Source organism: Canis lupus, chromosome 1, assembly GCF_048164855.1.
Source record: "Canis lupus baileyi chromosome 1, mCanLup2.hap1, whole genome shotgun sequence".
Classification (NCBI taxonomy): Eukaryota; Metazoa; Chordata; class Mammalia; order Carnivora; family Canidae; genus Canis; species Canis lupus.
The window spans coordinates 93,564,337-93,584,591 of NC_132838.1; the positions used below are offsets into that span (position 1 = coordinate 93,564,337).

The 20,255-nt window shown below is 42.1% G+C and overlaps 1 protein-coding gene and 1 long non-coding RNA gene across 31 annotated transcripts in view; one reads left to right on the plus strand and one right to left on the minus strand.

Annotated features, from left to right (window-relative positions):
- GLIS3 (GLIS family zinc finger 3) overlaps positions 1–20,255 on the minus strand; it is a 552,705-nt gene that overhangs the window by 321,390 nt on the left and 211,060 nt on the right. The window contains exon 1 of one of the 30 annotated variants that reach the window (XM_072840275.1): positions 2,393–2,413. The exons of the other annotated variants lie outside the window; for them this stretch is intronic. The gene's annotated coding sequence lies outside the window, so the exon portion shown is untranslated. Of the gene's footprint in view, positions 1–2,392; positions 2,414–20,255 lie in introns of those variants that run through there. 30 annotated transcript variants of the gene reach the window in all.
- On the plus strand, positions 108–5,610 carry LOC140640840 (uncharacterized). The gene is made up of 3 exons (XR_012037455.1): positions 108–218; positions 4,744–4,870; positions 5,382–5,610. It is a non-coding gene; the product is annotated as an uncharacterized lncRNA (long non-coding RNA).

The following is a 20,255-nucleotide window of genomic DNA, read 5'->3' on the forward strand; positions in this document are numbered from 1 at the left end:
CCTTGTAAAAGGCAAGTATCCTTCACTGCTCACAAATGCAGAATTTTTCTTCCCCAAATGAAGTGAGCCCATCAAAATCAAGGTTAAACTGGCCATAAACTTCACACAGGTAAAGGAAATCTTCCCAGATCCCCCAGAGAATCTGTGATCATAGCTTGGGGCTTTGAAAAGTGGTGAATCAACTGCTTACAGAGATCAAACACCAAGCTCTGGATGAGGTGAGTGGGCCAAGTCTTTCATATGACAGAATGACCTGATCCAGGCTCAGCCTACTTATTCCACCTTAAGTAAGGTTTTCAAGCCACTACTACCACTTCCTCCTATTGCCAATACACTCCAATAGGAGTTACCCCCAGAGGCCACCTAGGCAAACGCAAAACAAACCCCAGAGACCCTTTGACTGTGTGTCCTGTATTCTACAACCAAACGACTCCTTGAGTTGTCAATGACTGGTACTTTTGCACATCATCGTTATAGTACAGCCTACCGATCAGAATGAGTAAAGCCCATAGGAAACCCAGCGTATGGTCCTTAAGACTGAAGTGAAAATGAACCTACTACCACTCAAAAAGCCCACAATGCCTAAAAAGCATAAACATTAACTTTTTCAGCCTGAGAGCAACGTCTCCAAGTAATATCAGTTCCCAATCTGTCGAGAGACCTTCCATCTCAACCACCACCTCCCTCAACCCCCTCCTCTTCTCCCCTGCCCTCCCCACCCAAACCACACACACACACACACTCACACACACACACACACACACACACACGAACATCAATCAGCTCTGACTCCCAGAGTTATCATCAATCCTGTACATACATACCTGCCTACTGAAACTTGAATGGAATATACTTCATTTAAAGCCATAGGACATACCATAAAATACAGACACTCCGTAAAAGTTCATTTCCAAGAAACTAAGATGATCATAGAATAATACATCCCTAAAAAGGCACAGATATTTGAGACAAAGCACAATATTCACAACTAATTTGGCAACATTAACCCATAAGGCCTTATGTATTACCTGTGTGTCTTATGTGAAATACTAAAGGTAATTTTTAATTGTTGACCTAATTTGGTGAAATAAAGTTCTCAACATACTCATTTAGTGTTAAAATCCACCCACAGCTGAGGGAAAAACATACTTTCACAAAACAAATTCTTTATGAGCCAGAAATTAATGTTCTTGTGTGTAACATTGAAGGAAAAGGGAAAATCTTGCTAAATTAATATGTATTGATTATTTGAAATAGTTTAATATCTACTATAGTTCCAGATAAGAAATGTGATAACTTATTTCTAAACAATGTGTGGCATGTAACTCAAGACCTCTTTTCATCAATAATTAATATTAATAATTAACAAGTATAAACAACAAAAATACCTCTTGGAAATGTTTCTACCCAGCCCTTTCCTCATTCCAAAGCCTGCCTGTTGCCCCCCCTTTACCCTCTATGTGGGGTTAATAACTAAACTTCCCTCCTCTCTGACATGCAACACTACCCCGCAGCAATCTTCCCAAGAATGTGTGCACAAATGCATAAGATTGAAAAGAATAAAAGTCTTATCAAAGTCACCTGAATCTAACAAACAGATTTCTAAATTAGCATCTGCGGTTACAAACCCCTCAACGGTGAATTAGATTTTGCTCTAGTACAGAAATTCACCCCAAACACCTACGCTCCTACTTACAAATGGAATGTCTTATGCCTTTAATCCAGGGATTAGCCTCATAATAAAAATTACACAGTCCTCGAGATAGAAACAGCAGAAGGGGAGGATAATGCAAAAACTGCTCATTTAAAAAGAGGCCAGAGCCAATGCACTAGGATTTTATTTGGCAGTCATTCTGAAGAGCAGTCAGTTTGACTTTTGAAAACGACATTGTTTTCCTTTCTCCATGCTGTCTGCAGAAGAGCATCTTCAGAGTCAAACACATCTCATACCAAAGGTGCTCCACCATCTGTCTCTTAAACTTTTCTAGCCACCTGCCCCAGCACTTGATGTCCACATTTGTAAGCCCACTGAAATTCCTCTCTTCCAGCCATTCATTCCTTGGCCAAACTGAACACTATGCAGGTAATACTCTAAGTTCCTAAAATTCAACATCATTCTGTACTGTAAATTCTTACAGTAAATACAAATTCCACAGTCCCTGATCCCCTTGCTCCACATACCTCCAAACTCCACTCCATACATTACCATTATTCCTCCTGAAAAGTGATCAAATCCTCAGAGGATCACCTCATGCTTAAGTTATTCATGTTCCCAGGCTGTCTGGTCACTGACATTGAGAAAGGCTGCAAGGAAGCAGCCCTCTCACTGGGAGCTTCCCTACCATAGGCAGTGTCTGTTCGTGTAAAGGTGTGGGGATAAAGGTGTTTCTACCTTTGTCCTGGCTGGGGGCCTCAGACGCTGTGCAGAGTACTCTGCATAGATTTCCAGGGCTGGGGCATCCCGGGTGGCTCAGCAGTTTAGCGCCGCCTTTAGCCCAGGGTGTGATCCTGGAGACCCCGGATCGAGTCCCTCATTGGGCTCCCTGCATGGAGCCTGCTTCTCCCTCTGCCTGTGTCTCTGCCTCTCTCTCTCTCTCTCTCTCTCTCTCTCTCTCTTTCTATGTCTTTCATGAATGAATAAATAAAATCTTTAAAAAAAAAAAAAAAAAAGATTTCCAGGGCTGCCTGCTCTTTGACTTCACAGTGTCTTGGTGAGCACAGTCAGGGACAGCAAGGACATTTAGCAAAGGCTGGTGTGCCAAGGAGAAAAGCATCTGACAAATGCAGCCGAGGAAACAATGTCTCCCTTCAAGTGGAAATGCTGGTGAAGTCAGCCAGCGCTGGCCGCACAAACAATGCTGGGCAGGTCATTAACTTGCCTGGTTCAGACAGCGGCGATGAGCTCACCCACCTTTCTGGAAGTGCTATTTCAGCCGCTGAGTTTATACAAATAAAACCCATAATTTTCTAATGGCTAAACTAGGAATGTGTTCGAAAATAGCTAAGTCTCTGAGAACCCTGCAAAAGCCACACAGGGAACTCACGAAGGTGAGTCTGCGAAGGTGAGTCTGCAGTCAGCTGTTCAAGTTTGCATACATCTTTATAATTGCTACATATGTATTACTTCCAAAATAATCAACCACAAAAGCAAACGGGAATTTCTTTTTTAAGTTAGGTGGTTACTGCTGCATTGTTTTCTCCCTTTCTTTTTACCTTTTGCAAAAAGTAAGTTAGTCGTTAACCACACAAAGGAGTTAACATTTAACTTGAACACTGAGAGTGCTTTAGCTCGCAATCCCTCCTCCCCTTCTTTCTTATTATAGTGAAAAGAGGTTCAGGAAAACTCTTACTAATTATCGCAGATCCTAGAGGGATCTGACTGTATCATTTTGCTTGCCACACTCACAGGAGGCCCCAGGTCCTTCACACTCACCCCACTCCAGGCAGCCCAGAATTGCTGCCCACTCCGGCTCCCACCCATACCCCTACACTCCCTGTCATCAAAGATCAGCTCCCAGTGCCACCCACTCCTTGAAACAAACCTTCCAGATTCCTACTCCCTGCCCGCAGGTTACAGTGCCTTCTCTCTCCTGTAAAACCACAGGTCTTGTTATTTTTGCATCTTTTGTGTTACTAATCACTTCCACCTTGGGTATTACCTACACCTATCCCCCTTAACTGGCAGGTCTACAAGGATAGAGAATGTGCCTGATCCCCTAGAACGCCAGGCCTCAGCATCCTGCACAGGGCAGACGCTCACTGAGGGGACAGGTCATGCCCACACCACACACTTGCAGCATTTTAGAGGTGGGGGAAGAGCTCCAAGGAAGACAATATTTTATTATTTAAAATAGCACAGTTGCTGGGAGGCTCAGACATGGGGTGGCAGAGGGGATGCCTCTTTTCTGTTGCCCCTGCCATTCCTGAGCTGTTTTCTCCTCTCACTCCCCACTAGACAGACTACACCTCACTGAGCACACAGTTCTGCCCCATGGATGCAGCAAACTGTTGGCCTTGTCACCTTTTCTGTGAAGCCTCCTATGGAAACAGGAATCTAACACACTTCTCTCTCCTCCTCCTCTCCTTAGCCATTCAGAAGAACCACGACAGTGGTGCAGGAGTTACCTAGATATCAACATGGTGGTCTTATTTCCTCACCAAGAACTTACAACCTTACTGCTGCTGCTACTATTACTACTATTAATAAGAATAATACATCTATACATTAAAAATACATGACAGCGAACATTAATGGAAGGCTTAACTTGGTACCAGGGGCAGATGTCTGGCTCTATGCCTGGGTTAGCCCACTCACCTCACTAAACAATCCTGATTATTACCATCCTATTTCACAGAGGAAGCAATCTGAGGTTAAAAAACATAGTCACCTGAGAAAAGTGAGGAGTCAAACCCAGTTAGTCACACTCCAAAGTCACACAAGGGTGTCCAAGAGCTCATCCATTCTTAGCCATCACCCTCCATATAACTGCAGAAATACTATGAAGTGGAGAGGAGACAGGACAATTGGACACTGATCCTTCTCCCAAAACTTGAACATTCATGCACCCACAGCCTCTAACATCTTTGTTTCCACATATAAGCAATAGTCAGGAACAATACCATAACTGATTCTGTGTAGGTATCATAAATGCTGTTGTGTGCACACATAAGCAGGGGACACTAGTTTAACCTCCATAGCAGTGGTTAAATGTCTATCATATGACCCTTCTTCCTTACTTTCAGGAATTTTGGGTGGATAACATCAACATCCTTTGTTCACCCATTCATCCAGTGGTTAAACTGTCTGGTAGGAGCAGCTGAAACATAGATCAAGAGAATTATGGCACACACTGATGTCTGATAAAATAAGGTAAGATCTCAAAGCTGTTGGGACATTGAAGAGGATATGATAGTGATAATGACAGTGATCTTTAGGAACATAATATGAAAATACTCATCTGCACACACCTTACTACATAAAGGATTTACTAATTTTCTATTCATTTAACAGTCTTGAGTGCACACAATTCATCGGGATATACATAGGGATGTCAGAACATGATAGGTGTGTGTACATGCATGTACATGCACAGATACACACACATGCACACAGTCACACACACAGACAAGCACAAAGACAATGACACAATGAGTCAGGTGAAACAAGATGTGAATATGAGGTGCCCTGAATGAGCAACCTCCCACGCAGTCCAACATTTTACAGGGACCCTTTCTACTAGAAATCAACCTATCCTTAGAACAATACAAATAACTTTAAATGGAGTCTTGTCTAAAATTCTGCCTCAGTAACACAAGATTTTATCTTTCAAAAACTGCACTGACATAAAAGCAGAGTCTAATCAGCTATCACCTATCCCCAGGTATGTGGCTGCACTCTGCAGGAAAAATAGTAACATAAGGAGGAGAGAGACGTGGATGTATGGGTAAGTGTGGTCAGCGCTATGGAGACAAGAAGGGATAGGCCAGAGTCAAGTCACAAGGCCAGGAAGCCAAGTTTGGTCTGTAGCTGTGCAACTGTATGAACTTGACCAAACCACGTAGACTAAACCTCCTTGTCAAGCCTCGTTTGGTGAGATCATAAAATAAATTATCTAGCCCCCTAGCTGGGCAAAAACCATATGCTCAGTAAGTGTTCATTTTCTTTCCTCCCTGCAGATCACAATGAAAACCTTTCATCTCTCATAATCTAAAAGGCTAACTTTAAACCAGAATAAATAATGAAATCATTTCAAGGACTTTCTTCATGAGAAAAGATGCATCCTTGCTCCCACCATGCTTTGAATTCATAAATTTACATGTCAAGAAGGAGTAATAGACATCATGTTTCCAACCTGGTCAAATTCAAGTCCAGAGAGATAAAAGTGACTTTCCCCGGGACACACAGCTAGTTAACGGCAGAATCAGTACAAAAATCCCAGTAGTCAGGCGCCCAACTAATCTCCCTTTCTACTATATCCTACCACTTCCATGGGACTGTCAGTTATAAATGATGCTTAATGGTGCAAATACCTCTGAAGCAGTTAAAAATGTCTTTCGCCTTCAAAATAGAATGAAGATGGCAGATGGCAGGCTCCTCCTACACAATGAGAATTGAATTTGGGACAGGAGTGTTCATGAAGAGATGAATAGTTGGAGAGAAAAGGAGTAAGCACAGACGAGGGCATTAGGAGTGAAGAGGGACACAGAGACCCCCTACCTTACAAGTGTGCCTAAAGATAAGTCCATTTCGGTCCATTAATTGAGTCTGAAAACACCCCCGGACAGATTTCTCCTTCCTTCTGTTTATAAGCTTAGAGGATACAAAAGACACCACTCCCAGATCAGACAAAATCTATGAATTTTCAGGAAGAAAGAGAAATGAGATTGTTTACCTTCAGTAGTTTAAAAAAAGAGGTTCAGTTGGAGTTTGCTTAAATCTCGTAAACCTTAGGTTTTAGCAGAATCATGGCTGACCCACTGTCTTCAGTGGGAACCGTGCCCATTTGTTTATCTGCCAAATGTAAATCTGCCATAGAACCAATATTCAGGCTGCTCTGGGACAGTACGCATCTAGTTAAGGAATGCAGGTAAAAATCTAATTTCAACATATCAAACTTGACAGTGTAACTTTTTAAGATTCCCATCTCAAAGAAAGTTTACAAGCAATGAACGAGGCTATAAGGTAATGATTATGTCCTAGCATAGTAATAATTGCAGAACAATTGTCCAATTAGCAATCATGCACTGAGGGAGTTCCTTTGCATTGTGGCCTTACTGTCTTTGTCTCTGTTCTGAGGAAAAATTCTGCCTTCAGGAGTCTGAAATAATGAAAGGGCTCTTCATTATGTCAATGAGTTTGGATGGAGTCCCCATGGCACAGGAACCTTGCCTGGTAATGAAACACAAGAATCATCTGTTCCTAGTTAAACCTGCTCATACCCCTCCCATAGCTGGGAGAGGCCTAGTTGAAATCCCCAAGGAGAACCACTGGAAGGTGATAGGACCAGGGGCATCTGGGGTTAGGACCCTCAGTCCTCCTTGGGTCAAACTCCTCCCCTAAGGCCTCTCTAAAAAAAAAAAAAAAAAAATCTGAAAAACATCATATAAAATTCTATAAAACTCTATTTGACAAGTATTTAGGGGATGACCCATTCATACAGGTCTCGTCTGCCTGGAAATTGAAGCTACAAACTCTCCCAATCCCATATCTCAACTAGTCAGCCAACCAGTAACAGTTTTTTTCCCACTGCCCATCAAGCCTGATAGGTGCCACCTCAGCAGCTGTGAAAACTACACTTCTTCCAACACCATTCAACCATAGTGTGCTAGCCTCAAGAAGGCAGAGCATAGCTCACCCAAAGGAAAAACTTTCTAGCAAGCAGAAGTGACTTGGAAACACTCTGTAAGACACAGCTCTTGCCCCCAGAGGAATACACGGAAGGGTTGCCAGGACACTGTAGACGAGGCAGGGTGAAGAGGCCACAAGGCAAGGTTCCTAAACTCCTTGCCAACACTGTGACATCCCCAAAGGCTTTAAAACCCAGTGTGGAGTTCTCAATTTTTATGTAAACTACGAGAATTTTCAATACTCTCATCCAAAGGCTTTCTGTGCCTCTCTTCTCTCTAGGCCCCTATACTCTCTGACATGAGGCAGGTAAATTAACTTTTCTAGGTCTCAGATTTATCATCACTCAAAGGAAGACAAGGGATTAAGGAACCTCTCACGTCCCTTCTAGCTCAAACATTTTCTGAATAAACGATGAGTTTACTCTCCTCACTTTCTACCAATTAAATTCCAGAAATTCCATCTACCTATACAATGCAACAGAATCGGTGACAAGTTACAATGTAAATAGGGCAAAAGCAATAGATTTCTTATATATTCTCCATTATGAGTTTTAAAGTGTAAAGGGAAATTTTTTAGGTTAAAAATACCTAGGAATAGGATGTAATATGAAGAAAACTACTTCTTTTTTCCTGAAGACATGAATAAATACAGACATATACATGTTCCGAGGTGTAAATACTAATATAGTATATTGCCTCTTCTAAACTATTTCATAACCTTAATGCATGGTTTCTCAGACTCTCATTACTGACACTTCGTGCCAGATAATTTGTATGTGTGCGTGCATGTGCGTGTGTGTGCATGCACAATGCAGAGAGGCTACGCTGGACATTGCAGGTTGCTGAGCAGCATCTCTAGCCTCCACCCACTAGATACCAGTAGCACTCCCCCCAGTTGTGACATCCAAAACTAAAGTCTGTCCAGACACTTCCAAATAACCGTGGTGGACAACATCATTCAGGTCAGGAGCCATGATTGATTGTGAAGTGCTCATGTACCCTTCCTTATTCACTACCTTGACAACAGATTCTGAAGTTCTTTTGGAAGAATAAACTCTACTAACTGTCCAAAAGGCTTTAAAGAAGAAAATACATGATAGAGCTAGGAAAGTGAAAATTGTGGAACACTAAAGGAAGGCTACAAAACGGAAGACAGAATAGAAGCAAAAGGTCATGACCTCAAACACAATGACAATCAGCACACAATGGTATGACAAAGGAGTGGAGGATAGGAGGGTACTCAGTAAACTGTAGTGGAGCAACTATTTACTGTTTGGGGGGTGGGGGTGGAAATCAAAGCTAAATCCTTATCACACTATTTTCTGGTTATGTATTGCTACATAACAAACCACTCCCAAATTTATGGTCTCTAAGCAACAATTTATTATTACCTTGTATGATTTACCTAGGGTGGACTGGGCTCAGCAGCATATGCTTCTCTCATGCCCTGTGGCCAGATGTCATCTAGGGCTGAAGGGGGCTCTGTATAGACTTCTCACATGCTGACTGTCCATGGGAACACCTCAACATGGCCAGGGCATAGGACTTGGGCTCCTAACAGCATGACAGCTGCCGTGGAAGAGGCTGTTCCCAGGCTGTTTAAAGACCATTCCTGCACAGGCACAGCATCACTTCTGCCATATACTATTGGCCAAACTAATCTTGGGTTCATCCAAATTCAAATGGGGCAAAGGAATTAACTCTACTTTGTGAGAAAGCAGCAGGGCAAAGTCACACCACAAAAGAACACATGGAATGGGAGAGATGTCTTCAGCCATTAGTGGAAAACACAATCAGCCACAATATACCAAAACAAATTCCAGGGAAATTCAGAGCTGAATATTAAAAATAAAACCACTAAAAGAAAATACATGGGTTTTTTAAAAAATATTAGGATCTGGAAGGCAAAGATGTAACTGCAAAAATATTTTAGCTCAAAAAGCACCAAAACAAAATGAAAAGGCAAAAAGACTAATAATTTGCCAGCATTCTATGTACAAAGGGTTAAGGGCTTAACATATGCAGAGGCCTTACAAATCAATAATAAAGATAAACATTTGTATGGCAGGGGAAAGGCAAAGGACATAAACAGTTCACAAAAGAACCCAGGAGATAAGACATAAAGTAGACACTCTAAATTCTGCTACTAGATTGAGTGGAGTATAAAGTGTGATCTAACCCATTTAGGGAGCAACTTGGTAATACAACCAAGAGTATTTAAAATGTTCATTTGACCCAATCATCAACCAACATTGTAAAATTTATTTGTGAGCATACAGTTTTAACAAAAAAGAAACCAAACTTGATAAAATAGAGTATACTTCCCACACACATTTAAAAAAAGTCTGCTGTACGTAAAAATTATATTTTCAAAGAATCTGAAACACATGGGGGAACATTCATAACAATGTGGAGAAAGAAAACACAGCACTTTATTTAGGTATTAATCACTGCTATTATCTATTACAAAATAGTTACACATGTTTATCTCCTAAAATATTAGCAATGGGTATCTCTGTGTCTGGGGAATACTGGAAGGTAATTTTATTGTATTCTTTGGGGTTTTTTCAGTATTTAAAAATTTTTCTACATAAACATGCTATTTTTATACTCAGAAAACAAAACAAAATAATACTACTTAAAGAAAAATATCAGTACTGGTGGATAAAAAACTGAAAAGGTCACATGTTACTAAGTTATTGCTGGAAGATTAGAAAGTCAAAACAGGAGAATGAACATGACTGTGCATGCTGTGACATCAGGGGTGATTACACCTAGAGCCACTGAACCACGGTCCACTTCGTCCACAAGCAAGTCACTTTCTCAGGCTCATGACCTTTCTCGGGCCATTGTGTAGATTCTGTTCAGTGTGACTGCTTTAGAAATCTTTCTCTTTCCCTTTTTAATATTCAGCCCATTTGTTTTCTTTGCTAGGCTCAAAATGTTTCTGTCTTCACAGGCCTTTAAAATGATGAAATATTTAGGAAAAAATTGTACTCACACCAGGAAAACACTGGCTTCTGCTCTTCTTTACCTAAAGCCCTCCTGAAGTTCAGAGGATCTTGGTCAGGTAGAGCCTCTACTGTTCCTCCCAACTGGAGGGACCATGAGAATAGCAACTCCCTAGTCCCCTGGTGCTCAGACTTGAGTATGTTTTCAGAATCCCCTGAAAAGCCTGTGAAAACACAGAATACTGGCTCCACCTCAGAGTTTCTAGATCAGTAGTTTGGGGAGGGGGAAGCCTGATGACTTGCAGCTCTAGTAACTTCCCAGGTGATGCTGCTGCTGGTCTGGGGACCCCCACTTTGAGACCATGAATCAAGATCATACAACCAACTAAGCATCTTCCCACCGTGTGCTATTCATTTATCTCTATTATTCACATTAAAATATATATTATTTGGTATTTGTTGAAACACCAAATCACTCACAACCCAAATAAATCCTAGGACCTCTCACTCCAGTTTCAGATGAGGTACTCCATTCAAAGAAACAAACTTGGGCAATGCATGTAAACATCACCTTTGCTGCCAGAGCTCTCTGCCATCCCCTTTGACTGGCAACTCTTACACTCTTCAGCAACCCAAAGCCTTCCTTCACTCTTGTACTCTCCCAGAGAACAGAACAAACTCTCCCTAGGGTTCCTGCAAGAATGAGGTTCTTCTTGGGGCACCTGGGTGGTGCAGTCAGTTAAGGGTCCAACTTCTGGCTTCAATTCAGGTCATGATCTCAGAGTCATGGACAGAGCCCTGCATCAGGCTACACACTCAGTGAGGAGTCTGCTTGAGATTCTCTCTCTCCCTCTGCCCCTCCCTTCTGTGTTCTTTCTCTGTCTCAAACAAATGTCTTTTTTTAAAAAATAAGGCTTTTCCCTCTTCTCTCCTTTCTCCCACTGTTCCCTCCCAACACAAATTCACCTACACCCACTGCCATTCGTCTTCTCCTACTATTTGCTGATTAAAACCTCAAGTAGAGTGGGGTAGGGATACCCTAGGAAAGCATAGGATTTCTTTCTTTTCAAGCAACACTACATTTTCCTTAAAGAGCAAGAGGAGAGAGAACCACTCAATCAATCACACCAGCAATTAATCATTTTTGTCCCCATTACACATATACCCTTCCATCCATTCAATATCCCTTTGCCAGGTGTCTGCCAGGGCTTTGTGTTAGGGATTAGAGAACCTGCAAGCAAAAGTGGGCTCATTCAAGAGGGTACAGGGGCAGAGGAAGCTTCGTGGACACATAGAGTAGTTGGCCTGCATGGTAGAAGTTCAAACCTGAATGTTATGTCCCTTAAAACCCACTAGCAGAAACTGGAAATACCTTCTCCAGAGCTTAATTTCTGTGATTTTGCCCCATTAAAATGCACATGTCCTTGTTAAGGGTAGCTCCTTAAGTTGCCAAGGGTCACGCTACATGTGAGTGAAGTTTCAAGCCCTTATCTGATAAGAACGGCCCTGGATATCTTAGAGAAAGAAAGACATGTAAGGATGGGAGTCTCAAGGGTACCTGAGACAAACCACATCCCTCCCTGGTTGTGACTTCTCAGATGGGTGTCCTTAAAATGCCTTTCCCTACCCCAGTCTGCATCTCGTCAGATGGAACCATGCAATGGTTCTCCAGCTGTGCTGTCTGAGCCACCAGTATCAGCATCACCTGGGAACTTGTTAGAAATGCAGGTTCTCGGGCCACATCCCAGACCTATGGAATCAGAAACTCTGGGAGTGGGGCGCACCCACTGGCGCTTTCTCAGGCCCTTTGGGAACTACCAACATATGCTCGAGTTTGAGAGGTACCGCCTGACACCTATTACAGTGTCTGCCTTTCCACCATTACTATGTACTGTTACCATGGGTCTTACTGGTTTGTCAGGCTCCTTTAGTGGTCTAGGATGTCAATTTCAGATAGGTGTATGAGGAAACTATAAGCTACTCATTAAGACAGACTAAGCTCTGTCACAGACTAAGCTCATTATCACAGACTAAGATCTGTGATAACGGGCAGATAGTATGTGTCTGTGGCCACAAAGGAAGAGCCAGTAGCTACAAAGGAAACTAATAAAGCCATTGATAAAGGTCAATGTCAATAGCCTTGTCGTTGTAGTCTGCTTCCCCAACTGGTACAACCTGTAATGGCCTCCAAAGCAGGAGTGGTTTTGCCTTCTTTTGCTCTCCACCAGGCATGTCTTCACATGCAGTGGAAAAGGCCCACAAGAATCCCTGTTGCACAACAAAATGTTCAACTCATGTTATTTAGCATCCTTGATCTCTCTTTGGAGGGGAAAAGGGAGGGAGGAAGATGCATATTTTTAGAACCAGGGGACGATTTATCATTCAATGAAACAGCATAGAAAGAGGCTTAAATCAAGTGTGTGGAAATAATATGTTGTTATTACTAGTCTTTACTCTGCTAAATTATAACCTATAAACCCTGCAACGCTTGACTTAAACATCCCATCCGCGTTTGCAGGAAATCTAAATGGTTATTTCCTTCTTTACTGCATGCATTACAGGAGGATTTACTGTTGCTTCCACAAAGCGTATGTGATGAGAGAGCTATCCAGGATGCCAGTGTAACCAGGCACGATGGATAAGCACGCAGCCCACATCACGTATGTATTCTGGGAGCCTTTATGTGCACTTAATTAGTTCAGCTATTGCTTTCATGGTTCATTTAGAAGCTTCATGCTTCATTAAATATCAATAAATTTTATCCTCAAAAAACCTTTTCAGTTTTTTCAATTGTCTCTTCAAGTGATAATCTTGTTAATGGATGTATATATTGCAAGTATGTCTATCAGAACCAGCAAAACTCTGCATTGCCATGGTTGCAGCACCCTGAAGTAATATGCAAATCTTATTCTATAGTTTAGAACACATGCCTCATCCACACATATTTTCTTACAGTAGGGGAAAAAAAATCTTTTTTAACTTTCCCAAAATGATGCGTCTTTTAAGCTTCTATTTTTATTTTGTCAAGAATGCCTACTTCTGTTTCATAAGCTCCTTTTATCCATTACATCAATTCCAAGTTCTCCTTATTGGAAAGACAGGCTTTTAGCAACTTTTCAATGCATGAAAGAGAAGTTTTCAGGAAACATGTGTTCTTCACTTCCCTGATCTATGCATCCAAAGAAGGCAGGGGTCACAACTGAGGGCTTATCCTGTCAAGTATTATAGTCGGCTCTATCAGTGAACGATCTTGGCTATTCACTGCAAGCTAAGAGCCAGGAGGTCAGCTGGGAGAGGGTCAGGATGATGAAGGAAGAGACCCATCTATCTAAGCAGAAATAGCACCTGCCAACACACCTCCCCCACCCGCCAGGTCGCGCTCACATGTCTTCACTGCAGAGGTATCTCAAACCTGCTCAGTCAGGGAAGTTGTCACTGGCTTCCTCCTTTTCCTAGAGCACTTTGTTAACGCACCCATTATAGAACATATTATCATGTAGTATAGTTATCCATCCATTCATTCAAAAAAATGTACTTCTAAGGATACAATGGTAAACAAGACAAGTAAGATCTGCTTTTTCGTAAAGTGTACATTCTAGTGGTGAGGAGATGCACAATAAAACAAGTGAATGAATGAATGAATGAACAAGGTAATTTTAAATGAGAAGTGCCATGAAAGAAAGTAAGCAGGTAGAATGGGACTGGGCATCATGAGGGCCAAGTGGTGACTTTGGACAACGTACATCAGGAAGGCCTGTGGAAGACACAGCTCATAAACCAAGATGCAAAGGATATAAAGAAAGCAGCCACTGGGAAGCTGGTCCAGCCTGGTGTGTTGGAGGTAAGAAACGAAAACCAGACTGGCTGGAATATACTCAGCAAAGGTGAGTGTGGTACCAGATAAATTTGGGGATGATTTACCAATCTTCTGACTTGAGACTATGAGCCCCCAGAAAATAGGGCCCATGTCTTACCTGAGCCTTTGTCTCGTATCTGACGCTTGGTCAACAAGCATGTGTTGAATGAATGAACTGAATGAGCCAGTTCCCAAGGTCACATATGAAAAAAACACTGAGGATATTTTTCTCTCACTTTGTACATTCTGCTTTCTCTCAGCTACTCTTTCAACATGGAGGATTACGTTCTGTCCTTTTTATGCAAAGATAACATACCGTGCACCCTTACTGCTGGAGAAGGTTCTTTTGGTTATTTTTCCATCAGAGATAATAAATTTGTGCCTAGAGGTCCATGAAGTTTTACTGATGGCTCGTGTAACCAAGGGTGAAATATACAGGAATGAAGAACCAGGAGTTAAAAGGCCAGCCCAATGGGGTTTCAAAAATAGCTCAGAAGAGTTCAGACTCACATCCTAGGAGCAGTTTATTTATATGGTGTTTCACTTCAGCCAGTAACAGCCAACTAAGAGTGAACATTAATATTGTCATCACTGTCATCATCATCGTCTCTTTGAACACAAAATAATACAAATGAACTTCCATAGTGAACTTTATTATCATGATGGATGAGAAGACAGAGAAGGAGACAGCCTGTTAGAAATACTTTCATTTCTACCCAACAAAACATTTTCATTCCTTCCAAAATTGCTTTATGTTGTCTCCTCCATTTCTTCCTCATCACAGGCATGGTAGATGGGAGACAATTTCTGAATAACGAATGAATGAGTGCCTCATTTCATTTCTTCACAACAATTCCCAGTGGGGATAAGGAATGGACCATGTTGGCACTGATAGCCTTCGAGACCACCACAAATCCAGAAAGCCAAGTGTGACCACATTGGATACGTGTGGGAAATGCAAACTCGCTGGATTTATGCACACCAGTAAAAATTCCAAAGGGGCCTGATGCCAGGAAAATGCCTTATTTTGTCAGAAAGTACATCTCCCACACAGCAGCAGGTCTGGCATAGCTTGAGCCACATGTTAAAAACAAAGCAAAGTGACATGTGATACGGGCCTCACTGCCTGATGACAGAATTCACGAGCTGTCTTCACTCTGAGCTTTTCTGGAACAAACTGAGTCCACATAGCCTAAGCCTGTTTGACAGCTTTGTCTTATTATCATGTTGTTTTCTGCAAAGTTCTTGCCTTTTAGATAACCAAGATTTATTTTTCTTATTACAATTTCAAGATTTATTCCATTACCGATTATTAAATGATCACCTCATTCTAAGGAACTCTGTACTTTCCAATCTATCCTATAGTCAAGTTAGTATTTCAGACATAATGACCCTTTTCCAATTTCTGGAAACATGTACGTGACTTCAAAAAATATTCAAATCCACTGGTAAACCACATAGTGGCACCCCTCTTAATATTCACTGCATGGACTACACCTCAGAATCTCCATGGGTAGTCATAATATACTGGTTTTTTAAAGCCATAATTTTTTGAATGGCCTACTAAAAATCTTTTTTTTTTTTTTTTTTTTGGGGTTAAGTTTGTTGTTTTGTCACTTCTGTGACACCTGTTCTGACCTGTATTGTAAGAGTAAAAAGAGCTTTACTTACTCTGGGCAGAGGAATCTTGATGGCAGTAAGTGGCTTCCAAATAATCTTTACGGATTCACTGTATTTTCTTTTTCCCCTTAGTCTTTATCTATTTGTCTATCTCCCTCTTGTCTAGCTCTGATTATTATGGTTTAGAAACAGGTGCCTTTCTTGCTGCATTAGTTTCCCAGGGCTGCCACAACAAAAGTGCCACAAATTGGGTGGCTTTAAACAAACAAAATTTATCCTTTCACAGTTTTGGCTGGAAGCCCTAAACCTAGGTGTTGGTAGGGCCATGTTTTCTCTGAAAGCTCTGGAGGAAGATCTTTCCCCACCTCCTCCTAGCTTCTGTGGATGCCAGCAATCCCTGGCATTCCTTGGCTTGTAGACACATCACTACAATCTCTGCACTTGTAATCACTTAGTGTTCTCCCTGAGTGTCTTCTGTGTTCAGTGGCATTCTAACCTCCATGTCCGTGTCCAAATTAGATCCTGCCTAATCCAATGTGGCAACAGCTTTTAACTTGATTACCTCTACAAAACCCTATTTCCAAATAAGGTCACATTCTGAGATCTAGGTAGATATGAATTTGGGGGAGGAGATGGGACACTATACTACCCTGTACAATTGCTAAGCCAGCATCCTCTCAGTTATCACTTGTCCCATGGAGTATGAAGGACATTGCTATCTGAAGAACATTACAGACAAAACAATTAATTACTCATAGAAGAACAGTGAAAGGAAGCTGACACAATTTGATGAAGAAGCCTAACAGGAAAAATGCCAGCAGCTTGGTGGTCTCAGGAGTGAGGCATTCCCACCTCTGAAGTTAATTCCCAACAGATCCATCATGCACAAGTACCTACCTACCATCTCTTCATGAAAATATCCCTTCTGGCTGAACCAGCTCCCTAAGGACTGCATCTTCTACCTATCTCTCACAGCAGCTACACGAGGACAAACAAGTATCAGCAATGCTCAAACATCACACTCAGCACTCTGGACACAGTATCATCTCCAGAGAAGAGAAGAAACTAAAGTCCACAGAGATAAAGCAATCAGCCAAATCACACTGCAGAGTCAGGATCCGAACACAAACCTGCCTGAGTCCAAAGTTGATGCCTCCTGTTTTATATCTGAGCGGGAGCATGCACATGCACTTGCACACACTCACACACATACCCCTCAGAAACAACCATTTCATTTACCTTGTTTCTGAAACATATCATTTTCTTAATCTATAAAATATTAGAACTGGAAGACACCTTATATATCACCAATACCATAATTTCATTTTATAGATGAACACACTGACGACCAAAAATGCTAACTGAATGACTTATCCAAGATCACAGGAATAACTAGCGACCACACTGGGAACAGAGCCTCAGACGACTCTCAGCTCCCAGTCCAGCCTGGCCACATCTAGCCCAGTAGTCTATGCTGTAATGCCATATTTCACAGACAGGTCAGCATGGTGGTGGTTTGAAGTATGGACACCAGAATTAGACTGCATGGATTTGGATCTTGGCTTGTAACATATATGTGGACCAGTGACTTCCTATCTTAGCCTCAATATTCTGGACTGTAAAAAGGAGGTAATAAAGACATGGGTTATATCATATTCAGTATCTAATGGGACCGTTAAGAGGAGTAAACATGCTCAGAATAGTGCTGAGTGCACAGTAAATGTTTAGTACAGGTTAGTTGTTGGTAGCAGTTCTATTTGTGGCTTTATCGCTACACAATTCTTATTATTGTGATATTATGGCCATCATAATCATCATCCAATGATAAGCTAACAAATGAGTGCCTCATTTGTTAGTGTTTTCAGTGTTTTCATCACCATACATTTCTAGCAGCCACACTGGTTGCACGTCTTCATTCAAGGACACAGTGATACAGTGATTTCCTGATCCCTCCTAGTAATTAACTTCAACCTTATTTCATAATCGACTGTATGAGGATCCAATCGCCCTGTTTAACTGTAACACAAAATGTGCAAAGGATCTTGATCCTGGTTTTAATTTCCCTAGTTGTGTGAGTCCACATTTAACTGCCATCTTCAAATGATGGTGGGTCACTTAGAGTCCTGAAAAGCCAACAATGTTATTACATCCTGACTCCGGCAAATCCTTGCTCTTGTCTCTCTCTGGTCTTATCTCTTTGAGTCTTGGGAAGGCAGTCCCTGGGAAAATTATACAAACAGCCCCAAATATTTGAAATCAGCGTTGTCTTCACATGCGTATGCCTCTCTGAAAGCTTAGAGCGTTTCTCTTTCAGTTTTATTCTTTCATTAGCCCAAGGCTTGCTAATTAATTGGAATTTTCTAGGGCTTTTGTTGCTGTGACAAAGGCGAACAATGTGAAAGCTCATTCCATCTTGTTAAAGAGGTCTATCCACCCTCCAAAGTGTAGCATGAAGCAGGAGGGGTGAGAGGGAGGATTAGGCGACTTTGAAAGGGTTAGACTTTGTGGGTTCCTGCCCCCCTCCCCCAGCTGCCTTCATCTTCACCAACCCTGATTTATGGGAAGTGACATCCTAACCATGGCTTTCATCCCTCTAAAAGAGAGGCTGCTTGGAGGTCATTATGTTGGATCTAAAATTAGATGGCAAAGAACATCCTATAAGCCGGAACAAACAATATTGGGAAGCAAAAGATACTGTATTAGTTAAGAGGGCTGTTTGAGAACAAAAATTCATGGATCGGGAAGGAAGGGAGTAAAACTGAAATGAACACTCCCAAGCGAGGCACAGACCAGACCTAAAGGAAATAAAAAGATGCTTAATCTCGGCAAAAATAGCACTGCTCAAACCAAAGATAGCAGAGCAGCTGGAGGCTAGGAGTGGAGAAGGGGAGTGAAAGAGATTAATTCCAAATTTTGTTCCTGGCTTCCCTTTCAGTGTCACACTATGGCTTGATACACTGGGTTACTGGAACTCGTGGATTCCCCATGGGCCATGTTCATCCACACAGTGAGAAGTTCTATGGACACAGGGTAAGAGAGGCTGGAGGGACCCTCGAACCCAGTGACAAAGCTATTTCCAACATCACCCCTGCAGAGCTCCTTTTGATATAAACACCAATTGAATATCCAAGGCAAAAAATAAAATAAAATAAAATAAAATAAAATAAAATAAAATAAAATAAAATAAAAATATATATATATATATATTTATATCAACTTCTGCTTTTTAAAATCACATCGTTTTCCATAGGAGCATTTACTGGTTCACAGGTAAATGTTCTTCAAAAACACCTTGTAACACTGGACCCACACCTTGTGACATGGAGCTACCCCTAAAATTTTGTGCAGCAGAACCTGGAAGGTCTACAAAACATCTCCCCCTCCAGGCTGATGCCTGAAGGCTATCACTGCAGCCACACAAGGTACCCCATGGTTTTGAACAAGTTGTGTGTGAGGTGCCCGTGCAAGCATCCAAGTAGATCTAGATAGGCAGTGGTGGGGAGGGTCTGGAAGTAAGGCTACAACTAGGTTCTGGGGGTGCCAGATGAGATTGCTCATGGTTCACACGTACTGGGGAGACAGGACACAATCAGGGACACAATCAGGGATGGAACTCGGAGAGTCTCCAATGTTTGGGGCCATAGGCAGAAAGGAATTTGCAAAAGGGGTAGAGAAAGCATGTTTAGGCTGGGGTGGGGTGAACAGGGGAGCAGAGGCTGGGAAGGGAATATGCCACAGTATTTAAAGGCACAGACTCTGCAATGAGACCACTTGGCTTCAAATCGTGGAACCGCAAAGCACAGAACTTCCCTCGGCTCCTCTTTCTCCTCAGGAAAACAGGGAAGACGGTACGTCACATAGTTGTTCCGATGCAAGTACCTGACACAGTGTCTTGCTCACTGAATTATCAAAAACTGTCAGACATGATTAATGCTTATTAAGAAGCATGGAGGGGGATCCCTGGGTGGCGCAGCGGTTTGGCGCCTGCCTTTGGCCCAGGGCGCGATCCTGGAGACCCAGGATCGAATCCCACGTCAGGCTCCCGGTGCATGGAGCCTGCTTCTCCCTCTGCCTGTGTCTCTGCCTCTCTCTCTCTCACTGTGTGCCTATCATAAATAAATAAAAATTAAAAAAAAAAAAAAAGAAGCATGGAGGAATAGATACATAAGGTCAGGGGTGACTAAGTGTGTCTCAGATCCTTCCCTGGAACTGCTCTGAATGCACTGAAGGGTGGAAAGGAAAGTCTCAGCTCAGGAGACACTGCGGGGAGCTCCATGAGGCAGAGAGAGGCCACAGGACGAGGAAAGTGGGGATCCATAGGTAAACCTGACCAGAAAGGAGGTGCGAGCCGTTTGGCTGCCTAGAAGGTGATGTGGACAGCATATCATCAATGGGCAGCAGCGGAGTAGAAGACAGCTGCCTCTGAGAGCAGGGTTCCAGTTCTGAGATGACTACTAACCTGCTGCTCACCCTCGGGAAGG